A 10,495-nucleotide genomic window follows, 5' to 3' on the forward strand; every position below is an offset into this window, starting at 1 on the left:
GGAGAGAGCTGCGACACTGCTGTTCTTTCTGCTAATCCACTTGCACCAAACCCAGGGAAAATTGTTACAATGGAATTCAAACCCTCTTTCTTTATTTACTTACCTATTTTTGCCACATGAGTGGACTGAACCTGTGTAGATAATATCTCTAAGGTCTTTTGAGCAACATGAATAACAGTCTGGGAGCAAAAATTCTTATATTTATCAGGCTGTTATAGTCTATATGCATCATTTGTTACACTTCTTAGGAGGAGACTCCGTGGATTGCCAATGGTGGACCTTAATCCTTATCAGCTACTTTACATTCATTGACATGTTGTATGAGCCAAAAGGAAGTTTGCTAAATTTAAATTTCCCAAGCATCAATACTCTGATCCTTATTCCTTACTGGAAAAAGTTTATTAACTTTTTAATCTAGTATTATAGCATAAATCCTTACTTCTTCTGACATAAAAAGACAACTGTCCTGAAGAGTATTCAACTGGAGGGCTTTCTTAGACATCAGTGATACATAAGGAAATTCAAAATTTCACAAGAGTTAACTTGTGAGTGATGTCCAGAGGCAGAAGGAAACTTGGCTAGAAGTGAAGGAAGGAGCAAAAAGAAGGCAGAGGAAGAAGGGAAGGAATTGGGATGTTCTACAAATTCAGAGAGTATTTGGAAAATCTCGAGAGTCTCTGTGTGCTACTTTGACACTCAGAACATCCATTTATTCCACTATATTATCTGCACTTGTCCTCATGCTACTACAGCTTCCTATTAAATCAGTGAACTTCAAAATATTGACATAAATATATGTGTCTATATAATTCAAAGGTAAATGGTAGAATTTATTTTCGATGTGCTTGGGCATAACATCATAAATATTGCATGTAGCACTATTTTTTTTGAAAGTTGTCCCATCAGCTTCTGCCTAGTCTTACTGTAGCTTTTTCAACCTTCCCTTGAAATCTTATTTAAATATAATTTTTATTAATTATCTAGTAATAAGCTATCATTTAAAATAAGTCTAAATTATTAAAAAGAAAGATGAAGTCCAAGCCATTGTTTTGAAAAATATTTCATTTATTGCATTCCTTGTGGCTATTTAAGTTAGAAATTATATAGTCACAGAGTAAATTGCAAGTATCATAGTCTGTTTTATCATTCTTATGAAAACCATACAAAAATTTCTAAATTTAACTTTCTCTGGGATTACTGACTTCTGATGCTAAAGCTGCTTTTGCAAATGTTTCTTCAAAGCTTTATAATATACTAAATATATGAGATATTTGAGTAATGTATTGTCACTGCACCTCCATCTTTTTGTATAGGGGCTTGGAAACTGGATGCAGACTCTTCAGTACACTGAGGAGACTGCTCAGTGTGCAGAGGTTTTGAGTCACAATGATTCCCATTAATTTTAATGGAAAAATGGAAACATAGAAAAATCTGTATGCTGAAATTAATGGGGAGATAATGTCAATAGAATTTACTCTTCCCAACTTTGCTCTCTGAATTTTTGCTTCTGGCTACCTACACCTCTGTAAAGATCCTGGAGGAAGGAGATGATGGAGCAGTATAAAGTGATTAAACCGAAAGCATTCAGAGTATAAAGTGATTAAACAGAGCATTCAAGTGGGCTGCGGTGTGTGTTCCAAGCTAGGAAATAAGTAATCAATATCCAATGGGAGCAAATTTAGTTTTGGTATGATAGTCTCTTAAAAATCTCCTTATTGTATTTATCATTGTGTTGTACACATTATACATCTTTTTTAATTGTGTAAAAATACATATTCATATTTAAGTCAGACATTTCAATTAAGAATATCAAATTTATTATTACTATTACTATTATTATTATTATTATTGTTTTTACAGGGAACAACAAAAATACTCAAAGGATGTGCTTAGGGTTTAGCTTAAATTGTAGTTAAAATGTAATTTCTGGATTTCTGAGAATTTCAGATTGAAATGAAATGAATCTGAATCCATTTGATATGCCTAAAAAAGGAAGGGAAGAAACAAAAAAAACCCAAATGCCTAGGAGCATAATTAGAACATATGAAAAAGTTAGGATATATGGAAATAAATAGTTGAGTGCTGAGCTTTGGATTCAGTTCCTGCCACCATTACATCTACAGAAATGAGTGGAACTAAACATGGTTATGAATAAAAGTGGCATATACTATGAAAAAAAAAATCAAAATAATTTTTTAATCCTACTCAGGTCTCAGCCTATTGACTCAAACAGTGAACACTGAATATGCTTTGAGAGTAGTTCATCACTGCCAAATATACCATCCAAGTGCAGTTTTTTGGCAGGGTTGTACACAGCTTGTGTTTGTTAGATAGGCAGCTATTTGAGTTGATTAGCTACAAACATTTCATGAAAAAGAAATAATTGCTCATTCACTATAAATACATGTAGTTTTCTTCACCACTTGCTGACTCAGCTTCATTTGTGGTCTGAAGGATGAAGTCATATGGGTTTTTCATATTCTTGTTTTAATTTACAACATTGGGAGGAGTAAGAGCAACAATCTGTTGCAGCTTGCCCTTGCTATGTGGCTCTGCTCCTGAGGACAGAGCTAGAGAATCCCTCTGCTGACTAGTCACCAGCAGACTCTCTTTTGGAGAGTTAGGAAAGGAGGAGACAGCAGTGATACCTTAAATACACACAGCTGGCAAATAACTTAGTGACTGGTGAGTAAACCTGCAACCATAACAGCACTCAGCAGAGATTGGGGAGTGGGCTGGCTTCTTGATTCTTTCCCCTCCTCCCCTCCAAGCAACCCATGAAAACTGAGCTCATCAGTGCCTTTTCCTGATTTTTTAATTCAGCAGAACTGAATGTGAACTTGTGGAGAGTTCTTTGAATGCTGGGCATCTCCAAGAAGCAAAAATTACAACTGACATAACTTTTTACTGGTGCAGTTAAAAGATCATGGTCCTGAATTTCATACTAACATTGGGACCATAACTGTTTTACTGGTTTCTTTTTCAGCTTACTAATGTTCCCAGGTAGTATTCTGATCTGGAATATAGTTAGAACATGGTCATGGCCTGGAAGTAATGAGAAAGAAATAGAAAATTACTTGGCCCCCAGCACGTAGCTAATGAGTCTATCCTTCCAAAAATGCTCTTTACAGGGGAAAATTTGGTTTTATTATTGCCCCTTTTGCTTCTTCAGGATGCATTGGAAAGGCTCCTATTTCAACTCTGGCTGGTCTCCATGCTCCTTAAAAGTAATAATTACAGACCTTTTTCTCCTCTGAATACCACCTGAGTGTGAAAAGCTTGAAACCCACATTGTTTTCTTGAGATGCTATCTGATTTTTGACACAAAAGCTTAGAGTAACACTACTTCATATGAAAGGTTATTGAAAACAAGTGGCAGAGACCTGGAGAGACAAGAACTATGAACCTGGAGAAAATACCAGTTTCCTAGATTTAGAGGGATGGGAACTGTCACAGTATCAACCACAGTGAAAGAATTAATGCAATTCACATTTGAAGAAAGAACATACTCAGAAATACAATTACACATGTAATAGATTGCATCAGACATATAGGAAAAAAAACAAACTTATCAAAATCTAAACCCATTTCATGCAATGTGAAAAATGTGATATGGTATGTAGTTTGTCCTCATAGTGTCCCAAAAACCCACAGCCACTTAAAAATCTATCTTCATTTCTGTATTTTCAGAGAATTCCTTTCAGGTAAATATTTAACAACAGACTTTACTGTAATTAACAGATTACAATGCACAGAATTTGTTGAAGAGGATTTCACCGAATAAGATCAAACAATAGCAAATGTCAATGCATATCATCCATGCATGAACTTAATTCAGGATCTGTTGAAGGAAAGGAATACGTAGGGAACAAAACAAGATACCCTTCATCTTTAACAATACATTCGCTCTCAGAAGAACGCTTGGAAGATAATAGAAGCAACTCTTAACAAAAGTAAGGTTTTGCAAGTAGTAGGAGCTGTGAAAATGTGCATATATACATTTAATAGTAAAGTTTTAGAAGATGGTGCATAACTTGTAGAAAATACACAGAAGCAACCTAAATAGAAAAAAAATCAAAAATACAAGCAGCTGAGGGCCAGCAAAAAAAAAAAAAAGGTTAAAAAAAAAATTAAAAAGAGGAGGACATTACAAGAGAAAATGGGATTTTGTCTTTGTTGGTGCACCACAGAATAATCCAACCTAAAGAAACATGGTTAGATTTTTAACAGACCATTTTTATAAGTTACTTCAAACAGCTCAGCTCTTCTAAAGTTTATCTGCCAGTTATTCCTTTCACTTTTACTGCCTAGTGTAAACTGCTGCATCCCTTCTCTCCAGTGACACACAGCAACAACTGGTGAATGTTTATGCACAGGCAAATACCATAACTGGGATTGTTAAAATGGAAAAACTTAGTTTATATGGCAGTTGATATGGTATGCAGCTACTGCACAAGCAAGTCATTAGCACTGTGTTTTAACAAAATAAGATTGTAATTAGGAGCTTTTGATTCTAAAGCAGAATGAGTTGCACATTTCTGGCTGCTTTTCCCAAAGCATGACATCAGAGTAATCAGCCATAGACTGTCATTCTTTGCTCACCCCACATTTTTTCTCCATTAGTAACTCACTAGGTCCCTGAGCAAGATGAGATTCTCAGACATCAGTGAACAGTAAATATCTTTGCAGGGTCAATACGATTTCTCAGACACATATAGTACTTTTTGGTTTATTCCTGTTTTTCAATTTCCCAAGCAGTCTCTGTGTTGAAGTCAGGTCGGGACCATGGCTGAATTCTGGTTGCTTTGCCTCCATAGGAATTAAGAGTGTTCCTTTGTACTGGCTGTCTTGAATGGAACAGAACCATCAGAATAGCTTGCTTTCCCTGCACAATGTGGGCAGACTGTCCAGAGCATCCCATCAACCCCAATTCCCACCTGTTGCAGTGATCCTATGGGCGACTTGCTGCAGACAAATAGGGAACCCTCTTTTCTACACTGGGCCACTGCAGCCCTGCTGAAGGACTGGGAAATCTGCAGTCCTGGACCTTAGTTACCTATACTCTTTTTGGGATCTCAGCATAGTCTTACTGGCCCATTGACTTCACCAAGAACTCTGTGCTTTGAATAATTATAGAATTGGGCCCAGAATCTGGAACTAGGCATCTCAAAATGGAGATTTATGACTACATTCACCAGCTATTCCCCAAAATACGTGGTATTACCAGAGGACGTCACAAATGATGTGTGAAATGAGACACCTTTGCAGATTGGCAGTGCACAAAGAGGATGAGGAAAATGACATGTAATTATTACTGTGCTATTAGCTGTGATATTCAACTTACACAAAGACAGAAAAGTCCAATAAATCCAAAAGCTTTAGATTTGCTTTAAAAATAATAAACTGCTTGAAATTTTCTTTCTAATAAATTTCACCAGAATGTTCTTCCGGAAGAGAAAAGGGTCCAAAGGAAGAAAGGGAACCATTTTAAATTAGTTGACTCATTTTAAAGTTCACTCCCTCCTTTTTCTTTACTTGGAAAAATGCAAGCGCCTTTTGGGCACATTAACCTTAAATACTGGGGGGTGAGAAGGAGGGAAGCTCTGACAATACTGAAATTTTGGGAGGATTCTGGATGTACCTCGATCTGCCAAAATAATAGATAGTGTTGGTTTTACAAACAAATGAAAACACAGTATGTCTGCCAAAAGCTGGATTAAGAATTACAGTAATTACAGTAATTATAAGCCGCACTGAGTATAAGCCGCACTTCCAAGTGCCAGCAACTTTTCGTTCTTTGTCCATACATAAGCCGCACCTGATTATAAGCCGCATGTTACAATACAGAGTGTGATAAAAGGTATCTATTCTATCACCATCTGTTGAGGGTGGGGGCAGTGATCCTTATCTCCGCAGGAGATATTCTGCTAATGGGCCATCCATTGACACCAGGCAGGGCATTGTTCTTTATCTTTTCACACCCCATCCTTCCTCCAGCCAGTCATTGTCTGCTAATGGCCCATTGAGTCCCACTGTGGGACTGGTAAAATTACTGCATCCAATTGGAAGTTGCTCCAGCCAGGGGGAAGAGCCCAACATTTCTTACCAAAATAAAAGCAGAGGTTTTAGGACACTAAGGTAGCCCCTTTCTCCACTGGACTCCAGTGGAAATCCGGATTTCTCCACATCACCACTGGACCTCCGGAGGGAAACTGCACCTTCTGCAGGAGCACTGCTCCAACTGAATCACATCTGTCACTGCAGGAGGATGCAGCCACCATTTAATGGGACTGCTACCAACACCCTGCCTGACGGGCTGTCAGGTTGTACTCTGACTTTGTCAGGGTTTGGAGTTTGTTTCTTTGTAGTACTGTATTTCTATTTTAATTTCCCTAGAAAAGAACTGTTATTCCTAATTCCCATATTTTTGCCTGGAAGCCCCTTGATTTCAAAATTATAATAATTTGGAGGGAGCGGGCTTACATTCTCCATTTCAAAGAGAAGTTCCTGCCTTTCTCAGCAGACACCTGTCCTCCAATCTAAAACAGCAACTTTTCGTTCTTTGTCCATATATAAGCTACACCTGATTATAAGCCACACTTCGGGTTCAGACCAAAATTTTAGTCAAAATGGTGTGGCTTATAATCGTGAAATTACTGTAGTTAAGAATATTTATTTAATTTTATGAATTTGGATTTTGTGGCAAATTATAAAGCATAATCTGAGAGACAAACTGTTGGTAAAACATCTTAAATACAACTGAAGAAAGTGCATGCACCAGTGTCTGGCATCAATCCTGTAAGCTTCTCAGAGGTGGTTTCAATAAGTTCAGAAAACCCTTAACATATTTTGAGATAGATATGTCAGGCAAGTCAGAATCCCTCCAGTTCTGAAAGATGAACAGTATTATTTATATATGAAATGTTTTGCAATTAAGTCACACGTGCAGTGAAAATTGAAGAATACTAATCCTGAGTGTTTTGTCTACTATGTGGCAAACCGATTTTTTCACTTTCCATTGGGTGCTTTTCTTCTTTTCATTTAATCAATAATTGCATAATAAAAGTTTGAAAATGCTTCATGATAATTTTATTAAGAAAATAAAAGAACTGCTGCATAGCATCAATGTACACAATTTCAATCAAGAGCTGGCTAGCAGATCATCAAAAGATACATTAAAAAGAAAATTAATATTGAATTGTTTCTAATTGTATCCAGCAGGCATCTTTACTAGGCCTGGTGCTATTCAGTATTCCCAGAAGTGACCCAGAGGTGCAAGTACAAATTACCATGTTAAGGATCTGAGGATGGCAGAAAGATTACTCGGTGAGGACATAATTATGAAACCAAGGAAGAGGAGATCTCTTTATCAGCTAGATCCATTGCAAGCAATGAGCATTTTAGGACAGATGAAAGCATAGTTAAACATAATAGAAATGGATTTCACCCCCCAAAAATGGGGCACAGTGACATGGAGTGCCTCAACTCTACAAGGATTTAGGGGCCATTGTGGATCAGCAACCCAACATAAGCTCCCACCAAGAAGCTGCATGAACAGAGAATGTAATCCTTGAATCCTGACACAGCTGTTGGAATAATTCCCACAGATCTGTTGTGCATATTTTAATGACAATGGTGGGAGACTTCATAAAATTGCATTTTAAGTTAATTTGAGGGCAGAAGAAAATTATTTACTGGGAAAGTATAAACTCTATGTCTTTGTTATCAAAAATGAGGGTTAAGTATGACTTGATTAAAGTTTATAGATCATGGGAGAAAACCTTCACATGCAGATTCTTTATCCTGAAGGGGAATGTAACAACCACCCAACCACTAACACCATCACCCTACATAAATAAACAAGCAAACAAACAAACAAATAAACAAACTAATAAATAAATATTGCTGAAAAATCAGAAACAAAATATTTTTACTAATGAAAATAAACTTGAAATATATTGCTCAAAAATGAGGAGCCATGACTATTGGCATTTCTTCAAATCATGATACAAGTTAAAATTTCATCATAAATTACCTATTCCTTAGTTAAATGAAAATTTTATTTGACTTGATATCAAGTGAATGAAATGAATAAAATTTAAAGGTTTTAAACATGCCCACAAAATAGCTGAGGTTGGATTTCAGAAATCCAAAATAAAATAGAAGTAAGAAATAAAATAGAGATAAATTAGAATGATCAATTCAAAATTACATTGTCTGAAGATCTGTGGCCTGACTTGAGACTTCTGTTATAATTCTAAGTGAGGATCTCTGACTTTAAACCATATGTTCTGCTGTGGTATGTATTGCACAACTATGGAAAATGTCTTAATGTAGGTATTTTTCATTCACATAAAATTGTCTGTAAGAATTTATATCCCAGCTGGTATGATGTTATACAGAAACAATATCATGTGTTGTTCTGCAAGTTGTGCATATGTTTAGTTTCTGAGGCCAAAAATCAGGATGTGGTTTGAAGAAAAGTGGGAGGAGTCAACTAGTAAAAGTGTTATACCATATGACAACCAAAAAAAAAAAAAAAGAGCATATCAGTTGGGAAAATATATAGCAGAAGCAGAGATTGCCTTTACTGCAATAACCAGTGATCTGCTGTGCACATGTGCATATTCTCGTACCACTGGAGTTTTAAAAGTATAGCATTGCAGCCTGTTGTTTGCATAGTTGGAACATCTGTAACAATACAGCAAAAATCACTTTTTTTGGTGATGCAATCTAATACGTTGTGCCAGCATTAATAATTGAGTGTCAGTGTATTAGATATACACCAAATTTTTAAGACTTTTTTATTTATTAGATATTAGATATTTATTATTATTGGTTTTGTTATTGTTATTGTTGACAAGGTGGTCATGTCCCACTGTAGAGAAGTGCACTTGTAGGCTTGCTGTTGATCTAGTGAGGCTTCTGAGTAATTTTCTTTTGGAGGGTAATGGTCTGCAAGTCAACTTAGTGGTTTTTAAGGGTATCAGAGTGATAGCACTCGTGATTTGGAAAGTGCCCAACCTGTAAATGATTTAACATGCCTCGTCCTCAGGTGAGTCACACATCTCCTTAAGACCAAAAATGTTTTACTGACAGACCTAATAGAAACACTTGGAAACATTTTTTGATCCTTAAATTAACATACTAGGTCTCCTTGTGTATTTAACTTGGGTTAGAGATTCACAGTGCAATGAAAGTAAACAGCTTCAATCTCAGTGGCACACATATTTATTTTAAATATGAAAATATCTTCAAAAGCAGTTTATATACATCTACTCTTGATATATAAACCTGTTGAAATAGTAGGAAAAACAGGCTTTTTGAGGAAATCACAGGATTTGTAGCCCCCTGACTGTTTTCTCTATTCATTTTTTGAAGTGTATTGAAATTTTCAGGTTCCATATGGACGTGTTTAGTTACCTAAATTTCTCTATTATGTTCAATCAGGTTTTCAGTATTTTTTTTTTAATTCTGTTTTCTGACTGTATGATGAACGAAAGTAAATAATCACCAGATGGAATAGAACTCTGCTTCTTGAACTTATGTAAGTAATGCATGAAATAACAACATACACAAATTTTAGTCATTTAGTCATTTTCACAATTGAAACATTAGCCCTGAAGACGCTCCTGTTTATTTAAATCACTCTGGGTTTAATTAAAGACAGATAAAAAATTGTTATCAAATGTTAATCTCTTTTTGAGCCTTCGATTCACCAATAATTATAACACATCTATTTTTATCATACAGTAATTACAGTTTTTTCTATTATAGTTGAGCCTGATACATTTGGTGGCATCTTGTGAGCATGTCAGTGATAAAAGACAAGCATTTCATAAACCTGTGCTTCAGCTGTGAGCTGACACTTACCACTGGCAAAATTGCAGGTAGTAGACACTATTGTCCCTTCACTGATAATCTAAAGAGAAAAATGTTGCATCCTTACTTTTGATATTATGATAAAACATCTTAATTCTGTATCTGGTTTGTTAATTGCCTTTCCTACCCTAAATGCTGAAGGTTTCAGACAGGAGTCAATTTATGGGGCTTTTTATGTCTCTAGCCTTATAAACTCAGCCCTTGTTCCATGCCAGAACACATTTCAAGACTGTTAGCAAGAGCAGGGAGCTACACTCAGGATCAAGGTATAGGATCTGCCAGGGGACAAATCTGCACAGCCCCATTGCATAGCTCTGTGGTCACGACCAGCCACACTAGAGCAGAGGTAAAGGCTGGCAACATGGGGCAGGGAACACGCCACCCTGGGCATACTCCCTGCCCATTGTCACAATAAACACGATTAGAATAAACTGTGGAGAGGCCATTTGCTTGTTGTATTTTATATTTCCACAGGTTTTCTACAGATTCCACTGATGTCCTGTTGATTTCCTTTTCTGTATCATAATATATGTACAGCCATATAGCAACAGTTCTCTTTCTGTCACCAAAATTCTCTACAAGAGACACACAACACAAGGCTTTTTTTTTTTTT

This window comes from Catharus ustulatus, chromosome 1, assembly GCF_009819885.2.
Source record: "Catharus ustulatus isolate bCatUst1 chromosome 1, bCatUst1.pri.v2, whole genome shotgun sequence".
Lineage (NCBI taxonomy): Eukaryota > Metazoa > Chordata > Aves > Passeriformes > Turdidae > Catharus > Catharus ustulatus.